This window comes from Triplophysa rosa, linkage group LG10 (assembly GCF_024868665.1).
Source record: "Triplophysa rosa linkage group LG10, Trosa_1v2, whole genome shotgun sequence".
In the NCBI taxonomy this organism is placed as follows: Eukaryota; Metazoa; Chordata; class Actinopteri; order Cypriniformes; family Nemacheilidae; genus Triplophysa; species Triplophysa rosa.
This window is the reverse complement of record NC_079899.1, coordinates 2,888,485-2,906,970: the sequence shown is the minus strand read 5'-3', so window position 1 is coordinate 2,906,970 and position 18,486 is coordinate 2,888,485. Positions and strand designations below refer to the sequence as shown.

Below are 18,486 nucleotides of genomic sequence, written 5' to 3'. Positions count from 1 at the left end.
AACACGTACTAATGTTTCACGTGTACAGTATTTTAATGTATGATGGGTTAAGCTTTATTAAGCTTATTTCTTTTCACAAGTTTCATGCGTCTTAATATTATCTCAGTATTTCACATTGCTGTTGGGTCATTCCTGAGGTTTGTTTCTGTTGAAATTCAAAAGACACTGGACTGGAATTAGCACAATACATGCAGAAATGCAGATTAAAGGCAAAACTAGAGTGCTCTCTCAATTTTTTCCACTGCTGTCTGAAAAAACTGTCAGCTGGTCAATAATGCAAACAACAGGCCTTGAAAGATTGATCAGATCTCATGACCTAATTGGTTTATTTTGCAATAATGAATGGCTGACTGCTTGTCTAATAAATAAAAGTTGTTTTAATCATGGGAAAAAGGCAATGAAAAGACATGAAACCAGTACAATTACTGTATTAAACAAACTCGAACAGTTACACATAAATAAAATGGCATGATTGTGAAAATCTAAACCAAATATTCATGTACTAAATATAACAATCTCTCTTTTTTAACACACCTGCAGACGCATCAGTACATGGACAGAAGCTGAATGTTGGTCTCTGTGTGTGTTGTGTGTTACTGGCTTGTGTCTGAGTCCCTCTGTGCTCACAGCTGGATGCTGCACCGTTGAAGGGCATCGGGTCATTGGCACACACGACCAGCCGCCAATCATTTCAGCTGCTTACAGAAATCACAGAAGCACCTCCTGTGGTGTCAGTGAACTAAAGCTTGCTCTGTTATGTCAAGGTCGCCTTATTAGCCAGGCAGCAAATTAACATTTTGTGCAACGTGAGAATGTTCTGGCAAAGCTGAAATGTCATGTAAAATGAGATTCATATGTTTTTCTTTACTTCTTTATCTACAACTACAATAAATAAATTGGTTATTAAACCTCTAAATTAATAAAAGGTTAATTGCTTGAATACCTAAAACCTATGGAAATATATATTATATAAATTATAATGTAATATATAATATGTTATCAGATTATGTATCATGTGTTAGCAAAATGGTGTGCAAACAGATCAAATTATAATGGGCAGCTTTCTTACTAACTATTATACTAAAACATACTTATATGTACTGTAGTACATAAATGCTCACCTCTTGTTTTTTAACTAGTTTTACTGATGTTCATTTCTATATGTGTAATAAGACTATGCACGAAAAGTGTATCCATTACCCATTACAATCGTATACAATTCAATATGAAAGTAAAACTATTATTAACCAGATTATACACTAAGGCCCGGTTTCACAGACACGGTTTAGTTTAATCCAGGACTATGCCTTAGTTGAATTAATGACCTTAGAAGAAAACATTACCGGTTTGCATCTTGAGACAAAACAATGGCACTAATATATTTTAAGATATTTCTGGGCAAGTTATATTCCGTTAAAACAGGTCACATGTTCATTTTAGTCTGGGACTATCCTTAAGCCTCGTCTGTGAAACCGGGCCTAAGTGACATTTGTAAGTGAAGGTTAACACAGACAGCAGATGGCGTCGTTGAGCAAAAAAATGTGATAGAATGTCTTAAAAATCCAAAATGATCAAAATCAAAAAATGATTTAAATTTGAGTATTAAAATTGTTAAAATTAGTATTACGTTTTATTGGCCAATTTGAAATATTTTTTGCCACTTTGAATTGAAAATGAATTATACAATACAGTTATTATATCACTATATCGCTATGTTCTAATGTAATAGAATGCATTCATCATGTGTTTTAACTGTTAACAAATTAGTTGGATAAATTATAAGTGATTCGTTGATCCAGTTTACTACTGGGATGAATAATTCTGGAGGCCACAGGGTGGCGAGATGACTCCATGAATAAATCTACTCCTTCAGCTTCAATAAACACATTGGTGAAAGGCTTGAAGCACTTGTCTTTCCTAAATTCACATGGAGAGCTTGGAAATGCTTGACTTTTCTCTTTGTGTGGTTGTTTTCTCCTTCATGTGCGTTAAAGTGTCATTAAAACTTTAAACACATCCGGCGAAGATTAAAAAGACAATGAGCCCGTAGCCTACTATTCATAAAACAACACGCTATAAATGTATCTTAAACACAATATCACGTCCATGAATGTGAACTTTTTACCTTCTGTATTAGTGTGCACTCCTTATACTGCAAGAAACTGATGTTGATTTGCTACACACGACAGCATTGCAAGCTTTTATTTAGATGACATTTCATACACCCAATAGCCTACGTTTTTTCTTAACCTTAACCTTTTTCTTATAATAATATACATTATTATGTCTTATAAATGATAAAACATTCAAAACAATGATTTCTAAAGAAAAATGTGCATTTGTAAACAAAACGTATATTAAATGGATCCTTTTTCCTTTAACAACCACATTTCTTTTCTTCTCCACACCGTGTTGGTTTTAACCATTTTTAAGAAGACTGTCCTCCAGGGGGCGTTTTCAAGTTCATGTTTCAAAGAGAAGAGCGATAAGACATTTAAGTTGCAATTGGTGAGAAGAAATTAACGTCAAAATGCATTAATACAATAGCTTTTTTAGAGCTGCTATTTAATTGTTTTGATTGAATTGTTTAATTGTCAAATATACAGGCAAAAGTGCATTTTGTGATATACATCGAGGTCATGAAAAATGTTAAAAATGTCATAAAAAAATACAATTCAATTTAATTGACTCATAAAAAATAATTATTTAAATAAAAATGATAATTTAATGAATGAAATATAATATTTAAACAATTACAGTAGGCTAGCCTAATATTTGAAATAGAATAACATTTGTATAATTCTAGTAAGGTTACGTTCAATGCTGAATTATGCCTACTTAGAAACCCATGCACACACTCAATTAAAAACCACAGCCCCCCCAAAAAACAAGATGTATCTGAGCAGATAATCTAGTGTGAAATGAATGAGCATTAGAGAGGGGAATTCTTATAATGGAGTGAAGGTGTTTTGGAGCGTATACATGGCAGGGGTCTCCGTGTTGAACGTGTAATAAAAGCAGCACAGCAAACAGATCTTCAGTTTCTCTTCCTCTATAATCTGATTCCAATTAAACTTGTCATCAGACACTTAGGGAGTGAGATAGCAGATGTGTAATCCAAACATCTCCATCTTAATTGAGTTCATTTCAATGTAACATTAAATGCCTTATCGGTACTTATCTTTTAACATCGCAGTTGGACACGATTTGAACCGTACATCAGTTAAGGCGGGAAATGACGTGGCCGTTCATTTATTCATCTTGGAAACGAATAGACTTGCACGTAAACTATAGCAGCCTCGCAACATTCATCTGACAAACAGATGCTACCGTGGTTCTCAACAAGACGGCTTGATTTCCAGTGTCCTTCAGTCGTGAAGTTATCCAATTGTTCTCATGCTTACTTTCTCGTTTAACAATAGAGAAAAAAGTATTTGCTGTTCTTAGTTAGGCTTAATTTTGAGAAATGTTCAGACAATGGAAGTCAATTGGGTTTAATGTTGTTTGGTTATCAACGTTCTTCAAAATATCGTCTATTCTGTTCTGCAGGAGAAAAAACGTATAGAGCACGTAGTGAGTAAATGATAAAAGAATCTCAGAATCTTAGTCAAGATTAACAAATGCTGTAAAAATATCACGTCTATTTTTAGGTTATTAACACCATTAAATAATGTTAAGAAACATTACAATAACGTGTTACCCAACAAGCAACATAAAGGCACCCGTACAAATGAATAATACACTTTAATATATAGATACAGAAATCAGCAGTCGGTTTGATAAGGAAACGTAACCTCCGAGGTAATTCCACCCTGTTTCATCATCACACAATCACATCCCTTCATTCCCCCACCTTCAAAAAAACCCATTTTCCATACCGTCTCTCCAACACTGATTGGTGCTCTGGCAGTTTGAATACTAATGCCCGCTGTGTCCGTCCAACCCCATGCACACAATCCCCAACAGCAGCTGAACATTAATAGCGTGTTTGTGAGAAAATGTACATAGGAATTTCTTTTACAGGAAGAGCATAACATACTGTGATTCAATCGGATTGATTCTACTGGATATGTTGATAGCGTGTAAGGGTAAATGCCAATACCCGTGAAGCATCTGAACCTAACCATTAACCGAGATGTAGACCACAATCAAAGAAATTCACCCGATTTGTGGCTTTAATTTGATTCTTTCTGTATCACTAGACATAAAACCATTAGGCTGTCCAATACAGCCTCCAATATTTTCCTGCTCCCGGTCAACAAAACATACACATTTAAGTGGCTCTTTAGGGACCTATTTAGATGGCCAAGAACAACTGGCTTTTCAGCCTCAGATTAACCCTGTTAGCCCAGCAAGTTTCATTGCTAGTTTTTAAGGGATTGTTTTCAAACTTGTAGCCACGGGGGTGTGAAATAACAAGCGCCGGAGGGATTTCAGACCGGCCGCCGTCACACCAACACAGTCCTCTGAAAGTCCGGCGCGGACAGTGTTTTGAAACGCTTTCACCTTCTCTCAGTCACTTCAGTGAGAATGCTAGAGAGCCCAGCATCGTCATTATCTTTCCTCCCTGTCTGCGGCCGAGCTCGCCGACCCACCCCCCTTTTTAAGGTTTGTTTTATTAGTATCTTCTCATCGCGGTTTATCGTGTACCAAGTGCGGACCGAAAGCCTCTTTTCTGACGTGTTGACAGAAAACCGATAGCTGCTTTCCTACGAGCGGCTAATTAACGAAACACTTGTGTCACGTCGGGTCCACAGGTAGTGGCTTTGTGTCAGAAGATCGTATCGGCTCACTGAACTACAGATTAAAGTGTCAAGAGGTGAGAAGTAAACACACGTGCAAGATAACGTATTCATTTTCTCCGCTTTAACACAAGATTTGACTGGAAAGTTCTCTGGCTGAAGATTCGGCGGAAAAAAAACTGAGGGAAACGGCCAATCCGGAAAACACCCCACCAGGAGTGACACTTGCAAATTTCCAGTGCGGACAAGGTGGCTGTACAAACGCTTGATAGATGGCAGGGAATAAAAGGGCTTCTCCTGACAATCTTTCAGCAAATGTCAGCCTTTCATGGTGTTGAGAAGGCCCATTTCATATCTATTACAGCAGGCTTTCCACGCCCGATATTGCCGATTTTAGCGCTCGCCGCGCCGCAAATCCTCTGCCAATCTTCCCCGCAAGAATCTCTGCCAGCCTCCCCGACGCATTCCTCCCCTCTGTACCTCCCTTGCTCGCGTCTTTGATGTGACAGAACAAACCGCGACCTATTAGGATTAAGGCTTTGAAAAGATCTTTGATGCTGCTCAAGGTTCCTTTAAACTGACAATATGAGCTGTGCGGAGGCAGCCTTTGAATGAGGAGATTGGTCGTCCTCGTCGAGGTCTACGCCAGTCCCCCACCTTCCCTCGCAATCCCCGAACGACACCCCTGAACCTTGCGAGAGAATTCTGGTCCGGCCGCGGCCCGGTGCGAGACACCTACGAATGTGTGTTTTGCTTTGGGTTTTCTATTAGACTCGGTTCGGCGCCCTTGTCGTATCTGAACTGTTGCCTGGGAATCGGAGCGAAACAATAGCTCATTTTACCCCCACCTCCCCTCTATTTATTCCTAAGGACAAGCAAGCAACGTCTAAAGAATCTGCCGACTGCAGAGCCGAGGATGTGAAGGACGGGAATAAATGGCGTGCCACGTTATTCAAAAGAAGCGAGCGATGGAAAAACCTTTTAAAGGAAGAGTCAGCGTTCGCAGAATTGAATTCCAACCGCACCCACAAGCGTTCCTTTATATCCGCTAAATATCGAGCCCCACTGTTTTGATGACTGTCGTCGACCTCAGTGGGGATATTCGGGGTACGGGTGTGCGACTCCTCGCAGCCGATGCGGAGAACGCGTAAACTGTGACTGAATTGACGGCGGGAGTGAATAGCTAACTAGCGTTATTATATTGCACTTTGGTTCAATACTGTTCATTTTCAATTTCAACATAATCTACGGCTACGCAGCAATAAATTCAATCATTAGATGTCATAGAAAGATCCGAGTTGAGTTTTCAAGTGGAGACAAAGAGCGAATGAAGAAACAGCGTTACAGAGCAGATCTCTTCTGTCAAGCCGGCACCGCTGTAGTTTTAGATGCGACCTTACTTTCATAACCTTATTGACCTCGTCTCTGTAGCTCTGCATTTCAATGCTCAATACTCTGAAAGCCTCTTGGGTCTAGAAGAGGGGTGGCTGATCTTTACAAAGAAGAGCTTCGGGTTTCCTCTCTGATTTGGAGATTGCCTTTTTTCATGAAAATAACAGCGAGAGGTGATAAAAGGAGAGAAGCATCTGGTCTAAAGCGTGTGAAGTTCTTAGAAATGTGGTCTTTTATTCATGTCGGATTCATGCAGTACATTTCTGAAAACCGTTTATACCACTTTGGACGAAAATTTTGATTGATGACTATGATGAAAATGTCAAGTGGTGTAACATTTTTAAAAATCCATACTCTAACAAATGCTGGGCTGTTTTCAATGCATGGCTGGGTAAATCCAGAACCAACAGCTGGGTTATAACTGAACCTGTGCTGGGTTGTTTAGACTAGTGGTTCTTAAACTGGTGGCCAAGATTGATCCAGGGCACCACAGATTTTGTCATTTTATGAAATATAGAAATGTATCATATTTTTTTGCGATCAAACATCAGAAAAGTAAGACCACCAACCAAGAACTGATGTTCCAGCATTGTATAACTGAATATGTTTTTGGTTTAATTCAAATTTAAGAGTACATTTTATAATCTTAAATTTAAGATTATAAATCCTTATTTGGGGGCCATACAACGATAAAGTTTCAGAACCACTGGTTTAGACCCCTGGGTTGAAAACAACCCAGCATTTCAAGTGCATGTAAAAATTAAACAAAATATCCCTTCAAGGCATAATCAAGACATTTGGTATATTTATTCAAGACATTATTCATTTATCATTTTGTTTATTTATTTAACCAATTTTATTTATTTATTTATTCAAGCAATTCAAATTTTTATTTGTTCATTTATTCAAGGCATTATTTCATGCAGTTATTTATTTATTTATAACTTACATTTTAATTTTTTTATTCATGCCATTTATTAATTATTTACTTGTTTGTTTGTTCAGGCCATTTAATTATTTATTTAAGCCATTTTGTATGATTTATTTATTTAGGCCACTATTTGTTTATTTATTTAAGACATTTTATTTATCGTTATTTTTATTTAAGAAATAATCATTTTATTTTTTGTCAAGATCCACTGGGTTTCCCAAAAATCGTATATGGCCCTCTGGCATGCTTGATCCTGATTGGTCAACCACAGCATTCTGCTGTTAAATACATTTTGATTGTAATATATCACATTTATGATACACGACACGTTTCACCGGCGTATGTTTCGTTCACTGCTTTGCACGAACCAACAAAGCAAGGCTTAGTTTAGGCATCTGTTTGGTCAGCAAACAGTGAACACTGAACAACAGTTTCCAAACTGAACAATGCACCATGGTACTTTCATTCTCTTCATAGATTCACTGCAAGGAGAAGCGACAAGGCTTGACCGGACATATTGTTTCTGTGTAGTGGTGCCGTCAGACGCCTGTTTGTTTTTAGGCCCGCTTTAAAAGACCCAATGATGCATTTTGTTAGTTCCACACAAACAGCAGCTGAACATCACCAGCATGCCATCCCCATCCTTCGGGCCATGAATGACCGTCAAACAATAACAGCCGTGACGACGTTCCAAGGGTTTGATTAGCACCGTTGGCCGCGGATGACTTTAGTGTATCGTTCCATTAAAAATCCCTGGGTGTGAATCCATAATCCATACGCATAGTCCAAATTCCCTCCTCTTCGGCCCGTGTCAATTTTCAGTGAGATTGCCTGCATAGAGTGGGTTCTTATGCCGCCGTTCAACTAATCATATCCTCTTCTGTCATTTCATTAGATGTAAAAAGATGAGACAGCGACCATTAATATGGTATTGCTTCATCTGAAATTAAAATAGAAAAAGCCCAGGGAATCAAGAGAACAGCGAATCAATTTGCCACAGTTAGCACGTTCACTTGAAAGGAAACACTAATTTGTACCATTATCTGTCTGAAATCCCATTAAAACTGGGTTAATGTGCTACCACTGTCAGATTACTTCTACAGTATATCGATATCCTACCGACAGGTGTCGTTTCTTTCTTTATTTGATTTTATTTGGGGTTACATAATGTTAATCTGATTCTAATATCAAATAACAATCCTCAAGAAAAATGAACGAGCTATTGTGCATTTACTGTTAATGTCTTATGTGTGTCTGGATTAAGACTTCTTTGGATTGGTTTAAAAATCATTGAACATTATAGAAGCCCACTAAAGTGGCCTACTCACGATTATTTTACACACTGCCTTCCACAAATGTCTATGTACACTTCAATCTATCCAGTCGTGATTCTTCTGTGCGCTGTGAGGGCAGTAAATAATGCTCTTCTGAATGCTCATACTCAGAATGATCGCAGATGACAAGAATGTGCTTTTAAATGGGCTTGCGTTACCAAGAACATAGTAAACTTGCAACGCTAGTTGTATTGCGGACAGCAAAATAAAGTGTTTCGCCGAATACTTGATATCAAGCATTATATAAACATATAAAGTCAAGAGTTTTCGAGATTAAAAGAATAAAGCAGCGAGCTTGACGCATGACCCTTAAACACGACTGAGGAATTGTACGGTGCGGATGCTGAAATGAAGTTTACAGTTCCAGTCAAACACAGGTAAATGGAGAGGCATCAATTGTGCGTTCCCCGCGTCTTCTTTCATTGTTGTGAGGAATCAAGGACTCTTCACCAATATCATCGGCTGTGTCGCTACAGTTTGAAAAATACGCCTCATCTGCACCTGCACCCTGCTCTCATTTCATTTCTCTCCTTCACCTCGCTCAAGGTTTATAAGCCACTGATTTATTATAAACAACTGGATTGCTCGTGACATCATTACATTTTGTTTTTGAGTTAGATTTTTGGCACAGTAGCAAACATCGAACCTGATCTCACTAGAATTCGTAACTATTTCATGAGATGGCTTCTTCGTAAAAAATGCGTACGTTGTGAATCATGCAAAAATGGACGATTACAAGAAAAAAGCAATACTGAAGCCCCACCCTTAACCCCACCCCTAACCTTCACTGGCACGAAAGCATCATACTAAAATGAATGAATGGGATCGTACAAATTCGTTCGAATTAGCCAAAATTAGCCACATCGTAAAATATCAAGGTCATCAAGTTTTGGAGTGTACAATGTAGTGTTAGAGGATTTTCAGCATGATTGCAGCATGAAGCTCTTTGCACTACCTCACATCTGCACTGTTGTATACTTCACTGGTTTGCACTCTATCTGCCATTACCTATCTTCTTTTTCTTTTTTTAAATATCCCTGCCTGTAATAGTTGTATTTTACATATATATAATAATCTGTATTTTTTCATATATATTCTTATTCGTAGTGTTATTTGTATGCACCATGGGTCTGAGAGTAACGCAATTTCAATCCTCTATATGTATGTACTGTACATGTGACAGCATTGACATTAAAGCAGACTTTGACTTTGATGATGTCATGGGAAAGGAATTTACGAGGTGGCACATTTGTGGGGTTTTTTAGAATGTGAACTGTCCATAAACGTACGATTATGAATGAAATCGCTATAATGATGCCCCACACCTAACCACATCACTGGCACTGTGAACTGGCACACATGAAATGGATCATCATGAAACCTACAAATGATGTTGTACAAATTCGTACGAATTTGCCGTCTCTAAAAAAAGTAACGAATTGACATTCGATATTGTGTTGGGTATTTTTGTATGTTGTTGTCACAATCCACTGTCTGCCCTCTTTCACCACCGGACTACACTCCCCATAATCCTTTGCACCCGTCTCACCTGATCCCCATCATTCATACATTATTAGTTAATCCCCATCATCTGTCTACCCCTCATTATCTCTATTATTCAAGTTCTCTTCTTAGTTTGGTTACTTGTCCGGTATTGTTTATGTAGATACATGTTTATGTATGGGGTGATGTGCTTCTGCCTGGTTTCCCTTGGATGATTTTAAACCTTTTTTTGGATTATCTGTGTTTTCTCGAGTGTTCCCTGCACGCACCGTTACAGTTGTATTCAAATGAATTTTTAATAACCCTTGGAAACTAACTATCTCAGAGATACTAATGTTTGTATGAGATACGAATTTTAGATCAAATATTGGCTGTCAGTCATTCTCATCCTCAGGCAGATGGCTATACATATACAGTATATTAATATGGTGGCTTGGTGGTTTTGCTTTCTTCTGTTTCTTTAGAATTACATCAGCAATCTAGTCGCACATAGAGATGAGTGGCATATATTCTCACATTGGTTTTATTTTATTTTTGTCAGTTGTTTTGTGTAGCTCTCTGCCTTTTAAAAACAAACCCCAAAGAACAGATCTATGAAGCTAAAAGAGTGTTGAGCGCTTGTAGAATCGAAGCTGAAAAGTAGTTCAATAAATTTGTGTACCCCTTTACACTTAAAGCAACAATCCGTAGGTTTTGCCTCTCTGTCGCCATCTCTGTTTGAAACTTTATGTACTTATTTTTACGTGTGCTCAAGTCAAATAACGTCAAATTGACATTTCCGTTGAAATCGTACACGAGAGCTCAAATCGTTATTATAAGATTACTGTTGTAAATCATGGAAAAGAGACTGATTTTATTTTATTATGGCACTGACAATGTGAAAGAAAGTGAAGCTGACTGAAGCTGTGCAGTCTTGAATAACACGGTTTCACACTGTGCGTCTACATTTAAATATACAGATATTTTTCATAGATAACATTCTCTAAATCAGTTCTACTAACAATCAGGTTTTCCCTTCTTTCAGACCAAGGCTTTTTTCATAACTTTTGTGAAAATGACGCCATATCCAAAAGCCATTCTGTCTTTGCTCTTCAATAGTTTGAGATCATAGATGGCTTGGAATTCTGTGTTTTGTGAGACGTGAAAGTAGAAAACTCATTGTTCATGCATTGATCCATTTCACAGCCGTATTTGACTTCTGTCTACAAGGCATTGTGTTATTGTCTGCCCATACATATATTCACTTCAATGGAATCGTTTATAATGTCTCGCAAAAGTTAAAAAAGGGATTCAGATGCCTTCCATTTTACTAAGTAAACTTTATTTCAGCACCGCAGGACCTCAACGAAATACTAACCTGATCTCTCCTGTCAATATATGCTGATAAAAACCCTCAAAAGAAAGTTCATTCAAAGTCATTACATTATCGGGCAGATAAACACTAAACAAACGTTTCAAAAAGTGTAGTTAAATATCAGTTGTTTTATTTCTACGTCATTGATAAACATATTATTGACCATCGATTTCTTTCTGCAATTGGTCAATTTTCACACAGAGATCAATGTTTTTGTGTCACATCTTGCTGTTTGTCTCAATTCATAAATCCCACACTTTTGAGATGCCGCATCAAATTTTTGAGAACTGATGCATAATTTGCCTAACACCATGTCTACACCGGACGCGGCGCGGCGGGACGTGACACACGGCTTGTTTTAATGGGATTGTCGCGTCGCATCCAGTGTGGACAAAATGTAAAATTATAAGGGGTTCTAATGCGTTCTATAGGCCCGTTTCACATGATGACACGCATCTTCCGTTCTGCCGCGAAGCAGTGTATCGTTACTTCTGCTAGCGCCTCAGAATGGAGTTTACAAAGTCCCCTGCACAGCTGTCACAAATACGGCTAGATGATGTACAACATCTTGCAGACAAATTTTAGCTTAAGACAAGATCAAAGCTAGATAAAGGATATAAATTCTTCGTTGAACAGTGCCTGTTTGATTATGAAGGTAAGTGTTTTGTATTCATTTTGTGTTAATTAGGTGCTAGGATAAGTACTTGAATAAGTGTTATGTCCGTTTTTTTTCACTGTTGTTAAATTCCAGCGTGACGGCAAAACGGAAGTTCTTCTTCTTCTTCTTCTTCTTGTTTGTTGCAAGACGGATGTTATGATACACTGCTTGCGAAAAGGCGGAAGTTAAGTGACGTCATTGTGAAAAGGGCCTATTGTCTTTTTTCGCGTCGCCTCTCGCCGCGTCCGGTGTAGACATTGTGTAAGAATATTATGAGAGCAATCTTTAGCAGTTTTCAAGTGTGTAAACAGGCCTTTGTATGCAGATTATAAAAAACAATAAAAACAGCACAAAGAGGGGAATAAATTGTGTTATGTTTATTGTCTCCGTTTACAATGAAATTACAACGATAAGCTGGTAGCGAATTTTGATGTAGTTCTAGCCATATGCTGCTTCCCAATCTGCATACTATCTGTCCTAAATAGTATTCTAAAATAGAATTAGTATGTCCCAAATTAAAGTATGCTGAAGTGAGTTTTCTCAAAGTACCCAGATGATCTACTGTTTCCGGTAAAAATTCGAAGTGTGAATCCATGGACACTTAACGACTGCTATTACCCACAACTCACGGCGAGAGGGCGGAGTTCAGTGACGCTCCACATTACATATAATTTTGTAATTATATTTATTTAATAAATTTATTTATTTAATTAAACATATAATTCATAATGAATGAATAAGAGCTGTATTTTGATGTTCATGACAGTTCATCATCGCAGTGTCGTCTAGGCAACAACGGCCACTTCCGTTTCGTGTTAGTTTGTCCCAGTGCGTGCATACAGTTCTGCATGCAATATACTGTATATACTTTTCGTAACAAAAACAGTACATACTTTTAGTGCATATTATAAGTAGGCGCATTGGGATGCAGCGATAGTCTTTTGACTAAAATGCAATTGAACGTTACTTATGTTTTAGTCATCTGCACTGTTTTAGTTTTAGTCTTGATGTAGTTGAATAAATCTACAGCCCATAAGGTCTGGTTGAGCAAAATCTAAAGGAATTAACTGCAACTTAGTTAAAGATGTCATTAAATGTGCCACACAGGGAAATAATTAACTGTTGTGATACTGTATATACATCTTTATTAGTTCTGACTGGAAATTTGTATTAGTTAGTGACAATGTATTTTCATCATAGATTCATCATCATAAATCAGTTTTTATTTAGTTATTGTCTCATTTTTGTCAGCGATAGTTAACCTAAAAATGAAGACTGTCATGATGTATGTCAAACCTGTATGAGTTTCTTTCTTCTGCAGAACACAAAAGAAGATATTTTGAAGAATGTTGGGAAACACTAAACAACATTGAACCCCACTGACTTCCATTACGAACACAAAACCACTTCTGTTCCGCAGAAGAGTCCTACACAGGTTTACAGCCACATGACCGTGAGTGAATGATGGCAGAATTTTTGTATCTGGATAAACTATCCCTAAAAAAGTGAAAGAAAAGCCGTCCTCGAGCTAGTATGGCTGCGAGGTGTGTCCTCACCTCCGGGGTTGGGCTCATTTACTCAGTCATCTCTCAAACGGTTAGTGTTTGACTTCCTCCCTGTAGGAGTGGGTAATTCAGCCGCACCGTATGAGCTTGTTAGATCACCGAGGCCCACGGCGGTACCATTCTTTGCAGACCCTTGACAGCAAATATGTAGTAATGATATTGTCTCCAGCTGGGTAATAACACACAATTCAGCTGGCCGCACGCCGCAGCGCTGCAGAAATAGAGGGGAGAGAAGAATTGCGCTGAAGTACTGCAGGAAAATCACTGTGGAAATGTCTCCAGCCTGTGAAGTGGGGCATCGAGAAACGTTCTCCTGTACAACTGGACCCTAGATAGCGGTTTGATCTCTCAACAAAACAAATACGATGCTTGTATAGATATAGAATAAACTCATACAAACGCAAATTGTGCTCATATAGAGACAATTTTGGGGTTTTATTTATTGTTTGAGGTTGCCTGTGTGCCGGTGTACTTGTAAAACGTTTAGCAAAAATATGCACTAAACTATCTAAAAGGCTATTGGCTGCCGCACATCCCACCCCGACATTCTCTGTCAATGGAAGATATGTCAACAAATGAAAGAAAACAGTGCTCATTGAAGCCGTTAATGAGAATCGATTGACATTGATGGATGGCACTGGCATAAAAGCAGTAAAAGTTTCCTCGGCTCACCCCTGCTGTAGTGTGAAATGGTGGCCCATGATCTGTAATGAGTGTGAAGCGTAGACAGGGTCTTGACATAATACCTCAGGGGCCTCACTGGAACAGTCTATTAGCTTCCCGCTGGGCTTTGGCTCACACGCGGAGTTAACTGCTATAGATTTGCTCTAATGTCCCTTCGTGGATGCCTCTAGGCTGCGAGCTCTACTTCTGCTGTCAATCACGCCAGTTAAAAGACCGCTGAACTGTTTGCTTTACTTTTTAGTAGCGCTCGCTACAGGCACCCTAGCAACTGCATAGCAACAACGTGGCGACACCTTAGCAGACCTCTTTACCAGATGCAAACACTGGTCCACTTCCGGTGCCATTTTTTATGTTTGAAATGTACATGCAGAATTCAATCTTAAAGATATTCGTTTAAAATTTCGATTCGGTTCTAAACGTTGGTTGTATTTTGTTCAAACGTTTGTGTAGTGTTCTAAAGATGGTCTTAACCAAGAAACGTACAGAAAGATTTATGATAGTGTTATTTTCTTTAGATCATTTATGATGACTGAATAAAAAGCCTGTGTTCATACCCACTTACACATTGCAAAAAAACACATTTTCCCTGTAAACAAAATGCTACAAAATGGGGGTTTTTTTGTGCTTAAAACAAGAAAAAGCTGTTTGTCAGTTGGAAAAACAAGATTCTTTTTAACCTGTTATCGCACAAATTTGACGAGTTGGCTAATTTGTATGAATTCATATAATGCGAATCGTACAATTGCAAGGAAAAGGCAATAATCAAGCTCCGCCCCTAAACCTAACCGTGACTGGCGCGAATGCAGATCGTACAAATCCATGTGAATTAGCCAAATAGTCTTAAATAAATGTAAATAAAAAGTTCAATAAGAACTGAAAAACAGATCGGAAATAAAACTAAACATTATACACAGACTACACATACTATACATAAAGTGCACGTGTGCAAACGTCACAATTCTTATTGTCAATGTTTTTGCTTACGAAGTCAGTAAGAATATAATGTACACTGTTAAACAAATGGAATGAGTTGTAGTGCGGGCTTGTATGTATTTTACTGCAACTGGAAGGCTTCCGTTGATACTAAAGCTGTCTGGCAGTGACCTCAAACACGGAGGGAGTCCACCCCCACTCCTACACTTCCACGCGCTCGCAGACGGATTGTTCACGAGGGGTTGTGTATGGAGAGCTGCCCTCGGGCAGGAGAGAATGTTTTAATCTGAATGGCTGATCGTGGCTCTGAATCGTCTCTCTGTCACCCCGCTCAGCTTGTGGCCCTGAACTCCGTCTCCCGTCTGAGCGGCGAGCGAACGATTGGATGATAGAGAGAGAAAGAGAAAAGAGCTTCCTGTTCCTCTCCATTATTCCCACCCTCTGATTCTGATATTTCAAAATGTGAAAATAAATTAGAATGCCATGTAAAACGTAGCCTTGATACACCCCGGCAGAGAGAAAAGGAGGCACATTAAAATAGACTAATTCATCGCGTTCTTGGGCTGGAGAGCGGCAGCGTATAGAGCATACATTTCATCCCCCGTGACCTCTAGTGATTAAATAAACGCAGCTAAAAGAGACTTAAATGATGAATGCGAGCCATACAACTTGTTTCGCCTATTGAAATAATAAAGAATGACATTTAGCTTTAGCTCTTTTGAAGTGCTTCATCCAAGTCTTTGCTGTGGACGCTCAACATCTAAAACCCGTGAAAGACGTACAGTAGACACATTCTGACACCGAAGCCACGCTAAAAATGTATATGAATGTCTTTGCATTATATGACAAACCAAGTGCCATATATTCAAAAAATGAAGATGAAATAAAAATATGTGGAAATTTTCGACTTGTTCTTGGTTAAGGTGATAAACTTCCCCCGTGCAGTAGTGTACGCTACAATTTCTTTATAGAGTCCTCAAAATTCACACTCTTTTAAAACAGAAATGTCTACCGTCACCATGCAAGTGTCACTTGGTTTGATATTTTATATGTAATGCAGTCAATGTTCATCTGTCTTTTATGTTTTTTCATGAGTTTAACGTGGAAGTAACAGTGTGCTGTGCCATGTCACGTATCATGTATTTGATCATTTTTTCGTACGTTCGCGATTAATCGCATCCAGAATAAAAGTTTGTGTTTACATAATACATGTCTGTGCACTGTGCATGTTAATTCATAAAGACAAAATACATGCTTATAATTAAGAACATTTTTAAATATACAAATTAAATAACATTTAGATGTAAATTCAATTATTGAAAAATGTAAATATTTCCTAAATATATATACATGTATGTTTATGTGTTTATAAATACAAAAATCTATATGTACGCAGTACACAGACATATATTATGTAAACACAAACTTTTATTCTGGATGCGATTATGATTAATCGTTTGACAGCCCTACTTTATATGTAGGGTTGCCAACTTCAGAAAAACTAAGATCAATCTTTGTTCTTTATAGAAAGATAAAGGGAAGTTCAAATATGAGTACTGTACAGCAGTACATGGATTTCCATCAAAACGTGAAGCTAATCTTTTTCAAATTCGAAAAAAAGAAAAAAATGAATTACGTTTACGTGTCCGTCAAGCTGTTCAAGCGGATGGCGGTGAAATTGGTAATCTAGTAAACCATAAGTAAATAAAATAAGACAAGCATCGAAAATGGACCAGAAAGACACCATCAGCAGAAACTAACACATTCTCACTACCGACTCGTCACATATTGACGCCCGGTCAGCGCCCCTCGGCGTCACTTTTTAACGCGCAGTGCACCCCTTTGGCGTCGTTTTTCGGGCACAAAATTTTTACCGTCGTTATGAAATTGGATATTGGATATAATTTGCAATGATGATGTGTCGGGGGTTGATTTAAGTTTAACGGCAAGGATAATTGCATTTACATGACACTATTCAGGCAGTTTGAGCAAGTAATCTCAGGCACTCCTCTCCGCTGGTTCAAATCCTACCTCTCCGGCAGATCCTTCAGGGTGTCATGAAGGGGCTCGCTGTCCACTGCTCACCACATGATCACTGAGGTCCTTCATGGATCGGTGCTTGGACCGCTGCTTTTTTCCATCTTCACGACATCCTTGGGACCCATCATACGGGCACACAGCTTCTCCTATCACTGTTATGCTGACGACACCCAGACCTACATCTCGTTGGATCGGTGCTTGGACCGCTGCTTTTTTCCATCTTCACGACATCCTTGGGACCCATCATACGGGCACACAGCTTCTCCTATCACTGTTATGCTGACGACACCCAGACCTACATCTCGTTTCTCCCAGACCTACATCTCGTTTCACCCAGACGATACCGCTGTAGCAGCTCGCATTACAGCCTGCCTAGACATCTCAGCTTGGATGAAAGAGCATCACCTCCAGCTGAACCCAGCCAAGACAGAACTACTCATGTTTCCAGCACACCCCACGGTGCAACACGATCTCACCATCCAACTTGGCAATACCACAATCACTCCTTCCAAATCAGCCAGGAACCTCGGAGTCATATTTGATGAACAGCTGTCCTTCAATGATCACATTGCAAAGACAACGCGGTCATGCCAATATGCCTTATTCAACATTAGAAAGGTTAGACCCTATCTCACTGAGCATGCGGCACAACTCCTTGTCCAGGCCCTGGTTATCTCAAGGTTGGACTTCTGCAATGCTCTCCTTGCTGGTCTTCCTGCAAAGGCTATCAAACCGCTCCAGCTGGTTCAGAATGCAGAAGAACGTCTCATCTTCCAACAGCCCAAAAGGGCTCATGTGACTGGCTACCGGTTGAAGCCCGTATCAGATTCAAGTCACTAATGCTTCCCTACAGGACTATCACTGGATCTGCACCGGCATACTTTCATACCTTCCTACACCCCATCAAGACCTACATCCCTGCGTTCAGCAAACCAGCGGCGTCAGTAAACCGCTTTCCCGCTCATTCTCCTTCACAACTCCTTCCTGGTGGAACATTCTTCCTAACTCGGTCCGGTCAACCACATCTCTCACAACATTCAAAAGACTACTTAAAACCCATCTCTTCTGTGAATACTTGACAGACAAATGAGAAAAAAACACTAACCCTCTCTCTTTCTCTCAACAGGTAGTGGTCTAGCTTTTGTTGAAACTAGTAACTTTGTATTAGCACCTATTGTGTTATTGCTCCTGTATGACATATCGCTTTATTGCTGCCTGAACTCTCTGTAAGTCGCTTTGGATAAAAGCGTCTGCTAAATGACTAAATGTAAATGTAATGTAACAGTTTATTTATCGTAATATAAAACACAAGATAGAAGCAGTCACAATGGCGTTCAAAAATACAGATAT

The 18,486-nt window shown here is 38.8% G+C and overlaps 1 long non-coding RNA gene across 2 annotated transcripts in view; it reads right to left on the bottom strand.

Annotated features, from left to right (window-relative positions):
- Positions 1 to 359: 359 nt before the first annotated feature.
- Positions 360 to 18,486, bottom strand: part of LOC130559875 (uncharacterized) — a 74,254-nt gene continuing 56,127 nt past the window's right edge. For both annotated transcript variants that reach the window (XR_008963627.1, XR_008963629.1), the window contains one exon: positions 360 to 695. This is a non-coding gene — a long non-coding RNA (uncharacterized LOC130559875). The remainder of the gene's footprint in view (positions 696 to 18,486) is intronic.